Below are 17,381 nucleotides of genomic sequence, written 5' to 3'. Positions count from 1 at the left end.
GAGCTGAGATATTCTTCTAAAAATCTTCTTTTGTGTTCAGCAGAAAAAAAGAAATTCATACACATCTGAGATGGCATGTGGGTGAGTAAATGATAAGACAATTTTCATTTTTGGGTGAACTTTCCCTTTAAATATGGTTTTTAATTGTTATAGCCCACTATGGTACGATTACCATATTCGTTTACCATGCATTACAGGATAGTCAAAGGTACTTCAAAGAATACCATTGTACTACCATTCTACTTGTCCAAAAACATGGTAATACAATGGTACTTTGTCGTTATTGGAATTACTATGGTATTCAGGCGGAAACTTTGGTTACCATGGCAAAATGTGGTAAGGTGGTCGCTTGTAGAGACTCTTACCTGTTGTATGACCGTGTCTTCCCGAGACCTTCTTCGGCATGGACTCTCTTATCTCCCTCATCCTCCGCAAATACACACACAGAACCGCAGCAGCGACCCAAATCACGGTTCCGAAGCAGCTACAGGTCTGAAAACAGCGACAGTTCCCATAAAGCCATAAGAGTCACCGTTAATGCAGTGTCCCGTCAGCTTGGTGTATACAAACCTCACTTACACAAACGCACACACGAACGAACGAGCGTGGATATGTTTAATGCGGGTCAGTCCGGCGGTCCACAAACGGATCTTTAATTTGACATCGATCGTCAATATTTTTCACGCCTTTCCGAGCGCGCGTCACGTTGGCAGCCACTCAGTATTCCCTTAAAATCTTCATAAATGTTCAGTTACACACAAATCATTTATTTCCCAGGCTTGGGCGTGACATTCCCTCTTCGCATAAGAAAATCGTGCGGTTAGTCCTGATTCCGCACTGGCCGCAACGGCAGCAGGTTCCAGTGGAATTGATTGCCATACATCCTTCCCTACAGTCTTTTTTTTCATACGAGCAACGTCGTTGCGATTCTCCATTCCAGATGCGCACGTTTAACCAGGATCCCGTTTCCTGTCTGCGCTCCTGGCGTATCTTACGTCATCTATTGGGTGCCGTATGAGGCACTGCGTAATTGGCGTACGACGCTGCAATTTTCCGCTGCTAAGAAACCACTGTCACACTGCTGGGACGGGCTTAGTGAATACAGAGGAGACTTCGAGATAGTATGCTGGGCGTGGAACGACGTCATTTCCTGAATTTTTTTAACGCTGTAACCAGGGAGTGCCATTCGAAAATAATAAATCAATTAATCATTAACTGTTTATAAAAAACAGGACAAAACAGATTTCTTACATGCCCATTCAGTTGATGATAGACAGACAGACAGATAGATAGATAGATAGATGGAAGGATGGATGGATGGATGGATGGATGGATAGTCTTTAGGTTTTGAATATGGAAGGTTATTCTTAACATTATAATTTTTGAGCATGATATGGCTCTGCAGTTTTATAAATAGGCCCATACCAAACAGAGATGTATGGTCATTTGATGTATCTGATGCAGCTCAACTGTCCTATGCAATTGAGCAAGTAAAACATGCATGACATTCCCGGTCAGATATAACCTGCTCTAGCACTCCCACAAAATAAACATTCTAATTTGATAAAGGAATGCATAGATTGCCCAAGGAAAATAACTGTATTTTTTTCAAGGTCTCAATCCATATGATGTTGAGCTAGAACAGAAAAAAATAAAAACACTCATTATACCAGTTGGAGCCAATTTGCACACACATTCTAGTTGTATGTGCTCCCCTGCTTTTGCATATGAAGTGGTACATCCCAGTGCCTCTCCTCCTGCTCCTCCTGCTGCTGTGTCCTCCATCACTCCATTTCCTTGGATTCTATTTCTCCTTGAGGACGGATTGAGGCCTTCCTGCAGCACACATCTCTTTGTGTTTCATTTTCTGTGTCTCAATCCTTCTTTGAAAAAACAAGGAGGCAAGGAAGAATTACAGGGCAACATTAGGAGGTATGTTACATCCATCACTCACAATCTTTTTTAATAGAAATATATCTATCTATACTGGGAGTGGATGTGATGCGCTGCTATGGCCTGTGCAGCCTGCAATCCCATCCCTACGGCAGTCACATCCATCACATCCTCTATTACCCCATTTTTAGTGCATCTTTCTAGGTTACACATTTTCTCCATGGCTCAGTTTCAGACCTCATTTGTGCCTTTTTTATTTTTTTATTTGCAATCCCCTCCTTTTTTCAGTGCTGTGTATGACTCATACAGTTTCACAGAGGAAAAAAAAAGCATGCTGAAACATTTCTGCATGTTGTTCATTGTTCTGGCTTCAGAGCATGTCTTTCTAATGTCTTGGAAGACACGTCTTTTATTATGTGTGTGTGTGTGTGTGTGTGTGTGATGGGTGCTTAAGGCTGCATCAGACAGCTCTTGTCACTTTTGTCCCACATGCTCACAAAGAAATGAGCTTTAACAAAAGTCACACACATGCTTTTTATGGAAGCAACCTCTAATGGATGCCCTTTGGGTCTCTGTCCAAGAAAAGTCAACAGGCCATGGCTTATAATGTCATTGCCATATCAAGGTCAAAGATTCTTAGAATACTGTAAAGGCTTCTAGTGGTGTCATCATTTTTGGTGACAAAAATTAGGAATATTTCACCAAAAATTTTAATTCTGACATTATTTACTCACCATCATGTCGTTCCAAATCTATGCTGTTATTTTTTGTCAATGGAACACAAAAAGAGAAATTTTGAAGAATCTTAAGCAGCTCTTTTCCATGCAACAACAGTTTATAGTGACCACAGCTGTCAAGCTCCAAAAAGAACACTAAACACCATAAAAGCACCTTAAAAGAAGCCCATAAAACTTCTCAAGAGGTTTGGTGTCATTGATGCCGAAATGAACGGTACTTTGAATGTGCAGAATAAACAATGAGATCTGAGAGCTGCAGAGGAGGAGAAGATTTTCCTTGAATAACAACCTAAATTTAAATCGGGTTCTCACACAAAACAATCGTATGGCTTCAGAAGACTTGGAATATAGCGCAGAACTCATATGAACTACTTTTATGGATCATTAATGGTGTTTTTGATCCTTTTAGACAACCATGGTAACTATGAACTGCCATTTTATAGAAAAAAAAAAACAGTGTGAAGATACTTCAAAAATGTCCTTTTGCGTTTCACTGCAAAAAACAACATCAACATAGTATGTGTGCGGATTGACATGGAAGTGAGTAGCTGTAAATAATGACATAATTTTTTGGAGGGCGAACTATTCCTACATCTTCCTGCTTATGCCATGTTCACATTCCACTGTTAATGACAATTACAACCTAAATCTCTCTTAATTCTTTACAGTTGTATTCCAAAAGAAAGCCCACCACCTTCTGGATTCCTTGACCACTTGATACTACTCCTACATGGAAGCAAAAGCTAAAGGGGCACCAAAGTCTGCCCCAAAAGCAGAGAAGAAGGAGGCAGCCCCACCCCCAAAGGCAGACCCCATCCCTGCTGAACCAGCGCCAACGGCAGCCCCTGAACCTGAGAAGCCAGTGGAAGATGGAGCAAACAATCAACAGGGGGCAGCAGAGTCCACAGGAAGCTGCTGTGAAACCTTAGAAAGCTTGAAGCCTTTCCTGATTGGAGGAGCTGTAGTTGCCCTTGGAGCTGTATTGGTGGGCTTAATCTTGTTAGCCAAGAAAAACTGACCTGAGGCCTCTGATTTCTTATTAAACAGCGGGCTTGAGTAGTTCACAGACTATCAGAGTTTATATAAGGGGGTGGGGAGTCACCAGGCTTCTTAATTTTACACTGTACTTCAATTTCAGTGCTTGTGGTGACATTGCCGTCAGCTGTTAACACAAACTAGAGAAGCATTTAGGCAAGAACATGGCCAAATAACAACCATATTAGCACCTTTGTTAAGAGAAATGTGATAGTTTTATTTAATGCATACTTACACCACAACGCTTTCTCATCAGTCTCTATCCCTTATGGTTCACTGCTAAAAAATACCCTGTCATAGTCATTCGTACCACTATGTTGATATGAATAAAATTATCCTAAAACGAAAATACAACCGCATAGGTCAATCTTTCAGTTTTTCAACCTGTTTTGAAAATGCAGCCTTAATTGCATAACTGCCAACTGTAAGATAAGAATATTAGAATGCACGATTTGAGTTTTAAAATACAGCAGTTTTCTGGAGACAAATCATAAAATCAAATCTCAAAGGATATTCGATGCTATTTAAACCTTGATTAAACTGATTAATTTCAAATCTCAAAACATTTGTTCAAATCACTATGTACAATAAACACAGTGTAAGGGTGCATGTGCTAACTGCTATTGCAGTTAGCCTTGTGTTGTTAAGAGAATGTGTATAAATGTACAGAAAATCTCAACTGTAGTTTTTTATTTATACTAATTATGTAAATGTGAACAGATTCTTCTATAAGATCTACAAGATCTTCTATCACCTCAAACTAAAAAATAATCCATTCAATAATTATCACCATATGGATCTTACCTGTACTTTGCATACTGTAGTAGATCTGTGTCATTTCAAATTCTTAGTTTCTTGTCTGATGTTGATGATTTTCTGGATGATTATTACAAAGTGGACCAATGGAAATAGATTTAGTGTGTGATGCAACATACAGTAGATGCAACATATATTATGATGGCTCTCTGCCAAATAGCTTCAATTGCACAGTTAAACTATGATGAGCGCTACACAACAAAAAAGTATCCCCAAATGCATGCAGACACAAACAATATACACTTACAATTCATATTACATGCTGTTACAGAAAATCTTATTTTCTATAAAGTGCGTATATAATGCAATAATTCGAATAGGACTCTGTAATTAAAAGATGATCAGAAAAGAAGATGGTTATGTTGGCAAACTTAGTCGTGACACTGATGATAATGATTGTTGATGATGATGAATGCTTAAGATTTTATTTGTTGGTTTTAATGTAGTTTAATTATCCCTCTAATGTGCACCCTTTCCTCCTGCCATAATGTATTAATTTTGCACACAACCTCGCCTGCTGCCTTGCTGCTTTTCCCTGTGTAAAATAAAAATAAGATGGCTCCCTTGTGACTTGCTGACCTTATTAAAGGACAATGAACTATATTTTTCCAGATTGAGAGTGTTTTTTTTCCTTCCAGTTATTTTTGTTACGATTTGAGTGTGGACTTCAAACTTATAGCTAAGCCCAGGTGGAATTTGACTTATTTAGCATTTTTTGGAGGGATGTGGAATTCTACAGAATGAATTAAAATATGGTAAAATGTGTTAAATGGAGCTCAGTGTAGAACTTTCTTAATAGTAGCGGAAAGCACAATCAAATTAGCCAATATATATAAAGGCATGCAAGGGGTGGGAAATGTGGCCTTCCAAAAGATGGGCATTCCAATTCTGCAAGTGCAGATTCCGTGTGGGCCTGCTTATAGACTATTTTACACGGTTACAGATTTCTTTAGTATTATTTCCTTTCTTGTATATACTGAATTATGCACAGTGACTTTTAACAGGAAATTTGTAAAACTGGAATTCAAAATCTTAAATATCTTACAGTTTTTCTCAATCGCTTTGGCAAATTTTTTTGAAATAGTCTTAAGATTCTCTAAACTGTAAGTGCAATTGTCACAACTGTTTTATGGGATGTCACAACTCTATTGCATGTCTGCAAAATGTAGTAACTCACCCAAAACATTTAATTCATGCTTCAAAACCTACTTATTGTGTCAGTAAATTGACCAGTGCCACCAAAATGAAAAGCCGTGTGTGAGCCGTACTGGTCAAAATGTTTATATTTTTATTCACCATGGCAGTCAACCCTGGAAAAGTTTGATATATACAAATTTCATTTTTGTTCTACTTTTTTGTTGACACTGACTGCTTACTGTACTATACAAGAATGCCAGTTTTGTCTAGCTGAATGCTACTGTGTATCACACTGAGCTTTTTAGATACCGATTTCAACAGTAAATAAAAGTTTACTGGGAAAAGTCAATACTGTACAATACTGTAGTACACAGAAAAAGGATATGCACATTTATATGTCCATTTTTACACATGTAATGTCATATATGGTGAACAGAAAATTGCCACAAAATGGCATCCATGCAAAAAAACAAAAAACAAAACAAAAAAACCCCCCGCAACAATTAAAAAAACATTCCATATCATCGATATTTATGGAATATACATGTATGTCTGACAGATTTTGATAATTGAATGGATCATTTTGTAAGAATTTTTAGAAGTTGTGAAGAGTATGACAATTTCACTGAGAATCAACTCATCAGTTTTGATCAGCAAGCCATGTGCATTTAGTTATTGTGTAAACTGTAGACAATTGTACTTACTCTTTTGCACACGTGCCAAAACTCGTGCAATTTGCTTGAATAAGAAATTCAAATCTGGTGTGAACAAGAAACTAATTGTTCAGAGATTTGAACTTAATATTTTTTAAAAAATCATTCTCATGCGAGAACTGAGCAAAGCGATTGAGAAAAACTGCAATTCCAGACACATTTTCTTATACCTTGCATAGATTCATTGTTCTCTTTGGTATGTTTAGAGACCAATCAATTCTTTGCTAGTTGGATCTCCAGAGGGGCACATTTAAAACAATATATTGCAAATTTATATTATTGTACTGTAAGACCCTGATTAGCCTGATTAGTAGAATTATGTGATCATATAGTTTTAGCACTCTTCAGGCATCAAATGAATATTCCAGGTTCAATACAAGTTAAGCTCAATCAACAGAATTTGTGGCATAATGATGATTACCATAAAAAAAAATTTTACAAAAAGCAAAAATCCAGGTTACAGTGAGGCAGTGGAAGTAAATGGGGCAATTTTTTTAAGGTTTAAAGGCAGAAATGTAAAGATTATAATTTTAATAAAAGCACTTACATTAATTCTACTGTTAAAACTCGTGTATTATTTTAGCTGTACAGTTGTTTAAATCATAATTTCTTCAGTCTTTTTAGGATTTTAGGATTTACATTGTTGCGCTGTCATTGCAATGAAGTTGTACAATTAGATATAACTTTACACAGAAAAGGTAAGTAAACGATTTTATCACACTAAAATCATGATAACATGCATAGTGTTTACGTGTTGTGGCTATACTTTTGACACATTGAGTATTTTAATGTTTACGGATTGGCCCCCATTCACTTCCATAGTAAGTGCCTAACTGTAACCCAGAATATTGCTTTTTTTTTTTTTTTAAAGTAAAGAAGGACTGAGTTACAATTTCATCATTATTATGCCACAAATTCTGTCGATTAAGCTTAAATTGTATTGAACCTTGAATATTCCTTTAATGCCTGCAGAGTGCTAATGATAAATATATACGATCACATAATTCTACATTGGTAAAGGATAATCAAGGTCTTACAGTACAATAATATGAATCATAATAATCTAGCGTGATTCATTTCTAACACACAGACACACACACACACGTTTGCTCAGCTATCTAAATAGGACATAGAAACAGTTGGCAACGTGTCATACACTGGGAGCATGGTTTAGCATGGGGGAAAGCAAAGCCCCATTACCATAGTTACTCTTTCATTCCTATGAGAAAAACGGGGAGACATATCCAATAGATTTGGCTATTTTAACAATGAAAAACATGCCGAAAAGTTTTTTTACACTTCAAAGCTAAAAAACCCAGAACTGATTTTTTATTGCATTTCAACTGACACAAAAAGGAGCTGAAAGAAGACCACTGTGGCTACAATCCACCATATGCTGGATACGTGGTTCCCTATCGATTCTGTTCACTCGACATTGCCGTAAGCACTATGGGGAAGTCCTTCTAGACGACCCTGTTGAAACCCTTATACAATCATGCCAATCCTCTGATTGGCAATGGTGTCTGAGCCCCGCCCCTTCAGGCACGCAGTTGGCCTATATAAGTGGGCACTCATTCACCATTTCTTCCGAATTTTCTTCCTTCAAGACTGCGAACTTCATCTTCGTCTTGGAACCCTTTCTGCTTCGCAGTCGATATACACTTACAGTGGACGGAATTTCTCAGAGAGACACGGACAGGACAACTCGTCGCCTGTGCTCAGTGCCTGCACTGAGAGGCTTTCCATTCCCCTTTGTGTTCTGGTGAAGTGTTCTCCACATCGGCGTCGAAGACGCTCTAGGTGAATGGGTTCTTCGCTTCAGGCACTTGTTGATGATCAACGCGATGCTTCAGCGAAGACTCCTACCTGCTTCCCACAGCGCTCTGGCTGGAGTTACTGTATCCTTTTTATATATACAATATTAACTAAAAGAGCCGCTTGTGTGATACGGGTCTTTTTAAAGATGTCGTTCTGCAAATGTCTTATGCAAATGGCACATCCCGCCACCTGATGAGCATGAGAGCTGTGTTAACTTCCTGGGCTGTGCCCATGCACAAGCAGCTCTCATGGAGACAGACTGCCCTCACTGCGAGGGCATGAATCTCTGGACATTGTGCTCTAGGATCATTCTAGTTCTGAGGGAAGATCCAGCTTCTCGTGCCCACCCGCCTCTTCAGTGTTAAGTCCTGAGGGACCACATGAGGAGGCACGGCAGGGCAGTGAGGTTGAGCTGGAAGAATTAGGGGTGGACCTCGTGCCGGCACAAGCCCTGCGAGCCCCCTGAACTTCCAATCTAACGTCTTCAACTGTGCAGTATGAACGTGATGAAGAACAGTCTAAAGCGATGAAACACTTTCTGCCATCAGTAGTAGCACTTCCCCTTTCCCGGCACGCTCCCGATCTAATTCCAGTCAGCGCCCGGCAAAGAATCCATCTCTTGCTGTCATCAGAGAAGCCATGCAAACTGTTGCCCAGATGTAAGCACCCGCCGTCTCAGCGCGAAAAACGCGCAGACAGAAAAACTCTGGCCAATCAATAGAAACGTTCCTGACATGCCCAGCCCCATGAAGAGGAGCCCAGAACTTGCCGTTATTCATGGCCCAGAGCCGAAGAAGAATGGGACATAGTTCAAAATGTTGCTTCTCTGTGTATTATTCAAAAAGTGATTGTTCTCACAAAAGAGAAAAAAGCGTCCTTTGTACAAACACGGGATGCTCACACATTCTCAGAAAAGGGGCCATTTCCTCTTCACATATCATTCACCCCACATATTATGCTCAACCGCTTCCCTATGGTGAGCAGCGCTCTATCTCCTATAGCGATTGAATCAATAAGACCGCTGTCTTGCTGTTTGAAAGCGTGGCGAGCCCTCATGGGCGTGTCTGACTGGGTGTTAACAATGATCGAGCATGGTTATACAATTCAGTTTGTAAGCCGGCCACCTCGCTTCACCAATGTTTTGCAATCTGTGGTCCGACAACAAGATGTGTCGGTGTTGCGCACAGAGATTTACAGTCTCCTCGCAAACAACACGATAGAGACAGACTGCGACACACACAGCGGGATTTATAGACGTTATTAACTTGTTTCGAAGAAGGATGGCGGGTTTTGGCCCATTCTAGAACTAAGACACTAGAATCGCGCGCTCGTGAAGTGCCCTTTCAAAATGTTAACTTTTTGTTTCCGTCCTCAGGACTGGTTTGTGTCAATAGATCTGAAGGACACGTACTTTCATGTACCAATTTCATCGCGTCATAGGCAGTTTTTGAGATTTGCGTTTGAGAAAACTGCGTATCAATTCAAAGTCCTTCCCTTCGGTCTGTCTCTGGCTCCCCGCACGTTCACGAAATGTATCAATGTGGCGCTCGCCCCATTGAAAATGAACAGTGTGCGTGTTTTTAATTACCTCGACCATTGGTTATCGCTAACCCAATCAGAGGCACTACTGAGCGAACACAAAGACTTGCTGCTTTGCCATCTGAAATATCTGGGTCTGAATGTCAACTGGGCAAAAAGCACATTTTCCCCAGCCAGCAAATCTCCTTTTAAGGAGTTTGTCTCAACTCCGTGAGCAAACGCACGCACCTCACGAATCAGCGTGTACAGACCATTCTTCGGTGTCTATCTCAGTTCAAACTGGGGAAAACATTGTCACTGAAGTCATTTCAGAGAATGCTGGGTTTTATGGCGGCAGCATCCGCTGTCATACCGTTAGGTCTGTTACACATCAGACCTCTCCAGTACTGGCTCAAGCGACACATTCCACAACGCGCCTGGAGCCTCGGGCGCATGCAAATCGTGGTGACTCGCCGCTGTCTGGCTGCTCTAGCACCATGGACAATGCCGGCCTTCAACCAGCAGGGTGTTATGCTGGGTCAAATTTTCAGAAGAAAAGTAGTGACCACAGATGCATCCAACGCAGGTTGGGGCACGATATGTGATGGACGCCTGACTTTCGGCACCAGGACAGGTGCGAAATGGGCATGGCACATCAACCGCCTAGAGCTACTGGCTATCTTTCTAGCTTTGAGAGATTTTCATTCCCACATCATGAATCACCACATTATAATTCGTTCAGACAACACAACAGTAGTGGCGTACATAAATCTCCAGGGTGGACTCCGATCGCCACAATTAATGAGCATGACACAATGCCTCCTCCAATGGAGCGGGCGTCATCTCCTCTCATTGCGTGCGACACATGTTCCGGATCTGTCTGAATTTCGGAGCGGATCTGTTGTCATGCCAGGGTGTATTACCAGGGGAATGGAGAATTCATCCTCAGACAGTAATGAGGCTTTGGGAAATATTCTGCAAAGCCGAAGTCGACCTATTCACCTCTGCGGAGAATGCCCACTGTCCCCTTTAGTACTCCATTTTCCAAGCCCCGCTGGGCGTGGACGCGCTGGCTCACAAATGGCCAGTGAAACGCAAGTAATGCATTTCCCCCGGTGCGCCTCCTTCATTCTGTCATCAGCAAAGTCAGAGTGGACATGGAAACAGTTCTGTTAATTACGCTAAAATGGCCCAATCAGTCCTGGTTTCCGGAGATGATAGAAATACTGGATGGCCCTCCATGGGAAATACTGCTGAGGAGAGACCTTCTCTCTCAAGCACAAGGGACGATTTGGTATCCCCAGCTAGAGCTGTGGAGCCTACATGTGTGGCCTCTGAATGGAGCCTACATGTGTGGCCTCTGAATTTTACAGGCTAGAGCACCATCCACAAGATGCCTCTATGCATTTAAATGGTGCGTGATTGCAAATTGGTGCTCTTCATGTGGTAAAGACCCAGTGAACTGCCCCATAGCTGAAATTTTGACATTCCTTCAAGAGTAGCTGGATGCTGGTCTAACCCTGTCAATGCTCAAGGTTTATGTAGCGACTATTTCAGCAAACCATGCCCTGGAGGCTGGCTCGTCGATAGGCAAAAATAATCTAGTCATAAAGTTCATTAGGGGAGCGAGGCGTTTGAACCCCCCTTGCCCTGCTATGGTGCCGACTTGGGTCTTAAATCTGGTGCTGAAGGCACTCACAAATTCCCTGTTTGAGCCACTGGAACCTGTTGAGCTGTGGGTGCTTTCCTTAAAGACTGCACGGGTGGGTGACTTGCAGGCACTGTCGACTGACAGCTCATGTCTGGAGTTTGGTCCAGATCTGTCAAAAGTCACTATTAAACCTAGAAAAGGCTACAGTACGTGCCTAAGGTTTTATCAACGCCCTTCAGGGCTCAGGTGGTTCGTTTGGAAGCCTTCTTTCCCCCACCATTTAATTCAGATGAAGAGCAAACTATGCATATGTTAAGCCCAGTGAGGGCATTGCATACATTTGTTGAGTGCACCTGTCAGTTTAGGCTGTCGGATCAGCTCTTTATTTGATATGGAGAATGCACAAAAGGAATGTTCGTCTTCAAACAAAGGCTCTCCCACTGGATCGTTGATGTGATTGCCCTCGCTTATGAATCACAGGGCGCGAATTGCCCTATTGGTGTCAAAGTGCATTAAACCAGAGGCATGGCCTCTTCATGGGCATGGACAAAGGGTGTGTCCATTCAGGACATATGTTTGGCAGCAGGATGGTCCTCACAAAACATGTTTGCGAGATTTTATAACCTGGATGTGGTGTCCATCTCCTCACAAGTCCTCTCTGTATAGAGTGCTTCTTACATTCAAGCAGGTAAGCCCAAGCCCTTATTACGGGTGAGCTACCGACTATAATCAGCACAGCCACCTAATTGTATGCTGTTGAACTGCCCCTTTAAAAGTCATAATTACTCCCATAAGAGATAAAACCTACTTTTCCAACCATGTTGTGAGAGGGTTAATAAACTATACTGTGTATATCTATATGGTTCATATAGATCCCAGACTACATTCATTTTCATCTGGCATCCGCCATGTGGGACTATTCATATACACTTTAATATGACTTGTAAGTCGTCGGCCTGTGGCCTGTAACTCCTTATGAATATCTCTGTTTAGTGTTATAACTCTGAGAGTGTAATGTCACATAATGCGGCGTGATGGGATATCATTCCCCATAGTGCTTACGGCAATGTCGAGTAAACTGAATCGATAGGGAACATCTCCGGTTACACATGTAACCTCTGTTCCCTAAGATGAAGGGAACAAGACATTGCCAAAGCTGGCCGCACTACTACTTCAAAGTTGATTGTATAAGGGTTTCAACAAGGTCGTCTAGAAGGACTTCCTCATAGTGCTTACAGCAATGTCACATTCCCTTCATCTCAGGGAACTGAGGTTACATGTGTAATTGTGGAAACGTTTTGTTTTTGAGAAACATCAGATCGGATTCAAGACTAAATCAATCATTATATCATCACAACAAGACAAGATACCTGAAAAAACTTGACATGATCAATTAATCATACTTCACAGGGGATATTGTGCTTACCGTTTAATTAATGAGGTAAATTTGCAGTAAATGTTTAGGTACACACTTCTGGGTATGAATGTATACTTATCTCAATTAGCAGTCTTTACTGCCAAACAAAGTACTTGTTCAGAAGAAATAATAATGAAAACTGTGTATGATTGTAGTAATATGCAGTAATATATTACTGCATATTACGTTGTTAGTAAAATTAATTTCATCCCCATCATTATTAAATTCCCCTTCTTTGTGTTTTTTTTATTTACAGTTTTATTGTATGTCTACTATTTTAACCTTACCAAAGTTTAAGCTTACTTGCATTGTCCTCTGAGGATGTACATTTAATATAAAAAAAAATGAAAGATCTTCTGTTGAAATCGAATCGGTTTCACCTGAAATTTGGGCTATTTTATATGAACAATCATTTCAGAATCAGAATCAGAAGTAGCTTTATTGCCAAGTATGCTTACACATACAAAGAATTTGTCTTGGTGACAGAAGCTTTCAGTGCACAAACAATACAGCAACAAGACAGAGATAATAAAAAAATAGAATAAAAATAAAAAGTGAATAGAAAATATAAGTATATACAGAAATACACAATAAGAGAATATATATATATATATATATATATATATATATATATATATATATATATATATATATATATATATATATACACACATACATGCACACACATACACATATATATACACATCTATATGTACAATATACAAATACAAATCTGTTATATACAGATACAAGGGAATGTATGGCAGAAGAGGTATGGTATGTTGGATAAATATAAATAGACTAAACTGTGTATTGCACATAATTATTGCCCAATGGGGCAGTTTTAACTGTTCATAAGATGGATAGCCTGAGGGAAAAAACTGTTCCTGTGCCTGATGGTTCTGGTGCTCAGTGCTCTGTAGCACCGTCCAGAAGGCAACAGTTCAGAAAGGTAGTGGGCTGGGTGAGTGGGGTCCATAGTGATTTTTACAGCCCTTTTTTCTCACTCTGGAAGTGTACAGTTCTTGAAGGGAGGGCAGGGGGCAACCAATAGTCATCTCAGCAGTCCAAACTGTCCTTTGTAGTCTTCTGATGTCCGATTTCGTAGCTGCACCAAATAAGACAGTTACTGAAGTGCAGAGGACAGACTCAATGACTGCACAAGAGACAACACAAAGTCATTAAAAATATTTCTGTAAGTCACCTCTCACCATCTTCTCATGCCATTCACCCATCGCGTTATAGTTAAGGTAAGCAGATTTTTTAAGCATTAAACCTGAGGTGCGTTTCCCATACAATGACGTAACTCACTGCTTAATCATCATAGTACGATGCATTGTTAGAGAAACTAACTAGCTAGTCACGACTGTTTCCTGAGTAACTATGTTGCACATCCATCGTTCTAACCATGTTGGTTCAACAATGTGGAGCTGTCATTAATGACGTTACTCAGGGGGTGGAGTAATAACTTCTGCAGAGATCAAATGGATATCAAATTATAACAGCTCATTTACATGGACAGAAAGATGTTTATTGTGAAAAAACTGCTTAAGACACGAAATAGACATTTACTTTTATATGCACTTTGTAAGTGGCATAATCTTTACTACAGTACACAAGCGGTTTGGTCAGTAAGCAGCTCCACAGCAATGTTATTTCCCCATGACGCTGCTGTAAATAACGAACAAGGCATCTGAGGACTACTTCTGTTATTTTCTGTTCTCCGTTTTCTTTTCTTTTTTTTTTGCTTTATTTTCACATACCCCTCTGTTGCGGTTGTTTTCATCACGACCTCTCGCAGCATTGAGCTGCAATAGTGGGGTTTCCCTCTTACCTCGTTTTACCGCACTAGAGCACATACATATGCACACTTTTCAAAAACCAATAAGAATGCCACTTTCATTCTTGACACAATGAAAGATATCGAATTAAATATATATGGAGTGAAAGATACAGACTGGGTCTGACAAAAGGGGCTCTGGTGAAGCTGTGTGGTGCTGCATGGCAACAAACATAAAATTTTCAAGTTACTTTTCAGTGACAGAGAAGTTAAAACCCTTCACAATCTGAATTTAAATACAAAATATAATATCCCATTTGATGACGAAAAATATTTTTTTTAACATGTGTTTTGAGTTTGTGCTTTTCTAATACACTGGGATTTCATTCAGTAGTTTGACATGTAGAAATGAGCACATAATAGATGATACTTGTGACATGGTGCATTACAGTAGCATTGGGATGCCAGATCAAATTTAAGCAATTATTGTGTGAATCATGCAATGTCATTACTTCATTATCAACTACCAGAATAATGTCATTAATAAATTATATGCTGTAAGCGTGATTAAGAATCTTATGTATGGAATGAAATACAAACCTTTATTGTTTTGCAGTGGTGATGACCCACCATCACATACACTACAACAGTCAATGAACTAAAGCTGGCTATATGTAAATATTTTCTCAATACACAAGATAATAACCATGATAATAGGAGCCAAACATGACAAAAAACACATCCTTTATTTAAATCCTCGGACAATTCTCAAGAGAGGCCTTACTTCTCATTTTTCCCAAGCCACAGCATGAAAACTATGGGAAAAAAACAGCATTAAAACAGCCTATTTTAAAACCAAAAACTCATTAACAAATGAATACAATGATCTGATAATCAATTAAGCTGTGCCCTATTACTGTCACAAATCATTGATGAAACACACATTTAGCTAGTTAACTTAGATGATTATTAGCCACCAAGGTGTTTCTATCCATTCCTCAGGTACATCAGTAGCAGGTATATTAATGACTCTCCTAATAAATACAGTTTCTACTGTATGTGTGTATCAAATGCTCAACAATGGCGGCTTTACAAAGAATCCTACAGCTTGAGCACAGAAGGGGAACGCAGAAGTCAGGTAGTGTATAAATGCCTACATAAGAACTCATTTCTCCTCACTTGACCCTCTATCTGATGACGACGTCATAAGAAAATTCTGGATTCCAAGGACCAAGACCCTCGAATTGCTGCAGGTTGTGAAACCACAGCTTTAGAGGGCCACAAGAAGAAACTTCACCTTAAGTCCAGCAGTGAAGTTCTTAGCTGCACTGCATTATTGTGCTGTGGGAAGTTTTATGGAGGTGGTTGGTGAAGGCCTGTGGCTCAGCAAGTCTTAGGTCAGCAAGGCTGTGAAAGCAGTAACACCTTTTATGTTACAGCTTATGAAAACCACGCTGACTTTCCCCAAAACTCCTCAAAAAGTCCAATCACAACATTGCAGTCACAGATATTTTTCAACTTCCTGAGGAGGAAGAGGGGGTCATGCTGCTGCTACTGATGATGATGATCCACTGAACCCACATCAAGGAAGAATGCATCCTGCAGGAGCAGAAGTCAGAGAACATTTAATTCAGAAAATGTTTGGTTACTTTTTTAATTTTTAAATACAGTTTGGTTACTGTATTTTCTATTATTTCATCTGACTGACATAACTTATGTTAATAAACATTTTGTGTAATTTCCTACCTTGGTTTATGTTTTTTCCCCCTGCAAACATTAATTGAAAGACCAACTATACATTTGTTTTCTATAACAAAGCTTATTGAGACTATTCCATATTCTACTATATTCTACTTCTGTGAACACCTCACAATAAACACAAAACCACTTACACAGACATGTTATCCCAAACAGAAATATGGCCATACATGTTTATTTCTACAATTATTGTTCATTTATTTGGGCATGTTGTCTATATAAAATTACACTGAAATTATGTTTTACATATACACTGGTGGACAAAATTTTGGAATAATGTACAGATTTTGCTCTTATGGAAAGAAATTGGTACTTTTATTCACCAAAGTGGCATTCAACTGATCACAATGTATAGTCAGGACATTAATAATGTGAAAACTTACTATTACAATTTGAAAAAAATGTTCAGAACTTCTTAAACTACTTCAAAGAGTTCTCATCAAAAAATCCTCCACATGCAGCAATGACAGCTTTGCAGGTCCTTGGCATTCTAGCTGTCAGTTTGTCCAGATACTCAGGTGACATTTCACCCCACGCTTCCTGTAGCAATTGCCATAGATGTGGCTGTCCTGTCGGGCACTTCTCATGCACCTTACAGTCTAGCTGATCCCACAAAATGTCAGTGGGGTTAAGATCCATAACACTCTTTTCCAATTATCTGTTGTCCAATGTCTGTGTTTCTTTGCCCACTCTAATGTTTTCTTTTTGTTTTTCTGTTCCAAAAGTGGCTTTTTCTTTGCAATTCTTCCCATAAGTCCTGCACCCTTGAGTCTTCTCTTTACTGTTGTACATGAAACTGGTGTTGAGTGGGTAGAATTCAATGAAGCTGTCAGCTGAGGACATGTGAGGCATTTATTTCTCAAACTAGAGACTCTGATGTACTTATCCTCTTGTTTAGTTGTACATCTGGCCTTCCATGTCTCTTTCTGTCCTTGTTAGAGCCAGTTGTTCTTTGTCTTTGAAGACTGTAGTGTACACCTTTGTATGAAATCTTCAGTTTTTTGGCAATTTCAAGCATTGTATAGCCTTCATTCCTCAAAACAATGATTGACTGATGAGTTTCTAGAGGAAGCTGTTTCTTTTTTGCCATTTTTGACCTAATATTGAC

At 39.7% G+C, this 17,381-nt stretch overlaps 2 protein-coding genes across 5 annotated transcripts in view; one reads left to right on the top strand and one right to left on the bottom strand.

The window, feature by feature from the left end:
• LOC127450771 (diacylglycerol lipase-alpha-like) overlaps positions 1 to 1,073 on the bottom strand; it is a 61,517-nt gene extending 60,444 nt beyond the window's left edge. The window contains exons 1-2 of one of the 3 annotated variants that reach the window (XM_051715142.1): positions 571 to 1,073; positions 366 to 492 (exon numbers count right to left, since the gene is read on the bottom strand). The gene's annotated coding sequence lies outside the window, so the exon portion shown is untranslated. Of the gene's footprint in view, positions 1 to 365 lie in introns of all 3 variants that reach the window. The other 2 variants (XM_051715133.1, XM_051715125.1) reach the window with 2 other exon arrangements.
• The window catches only part of sdhaf2 (succinate dehydrogenase complex assembly factor 2), a 487,549-nt gene that overhangs the window by 448,915 nt on the left and 21,253 nt on the right, over positions 1 to 17,381 (top strand). The window lies entirely within an intron of this gene.

Source organism: Myxocyprinus asiaticus, chromosome 2, assembly GCF_019703515.2.
Source record: "Myxocyprinus asiaticus isolate MX2 ecotype Aquarium Trade chromosome 2, UBuf_Myxa_2, whole genome shotgun sequence".
NCBI classification, from domain to species: Eukaryota; Metazoa; Chordata; class Actinopteri; order Cypriniformes; family Catostomidae; genus Myxocyprinus; species Myxocyprinus asiaticus.
This window is presented reverse-complemented; position numbering and strand designations above follow the sequence as displayed.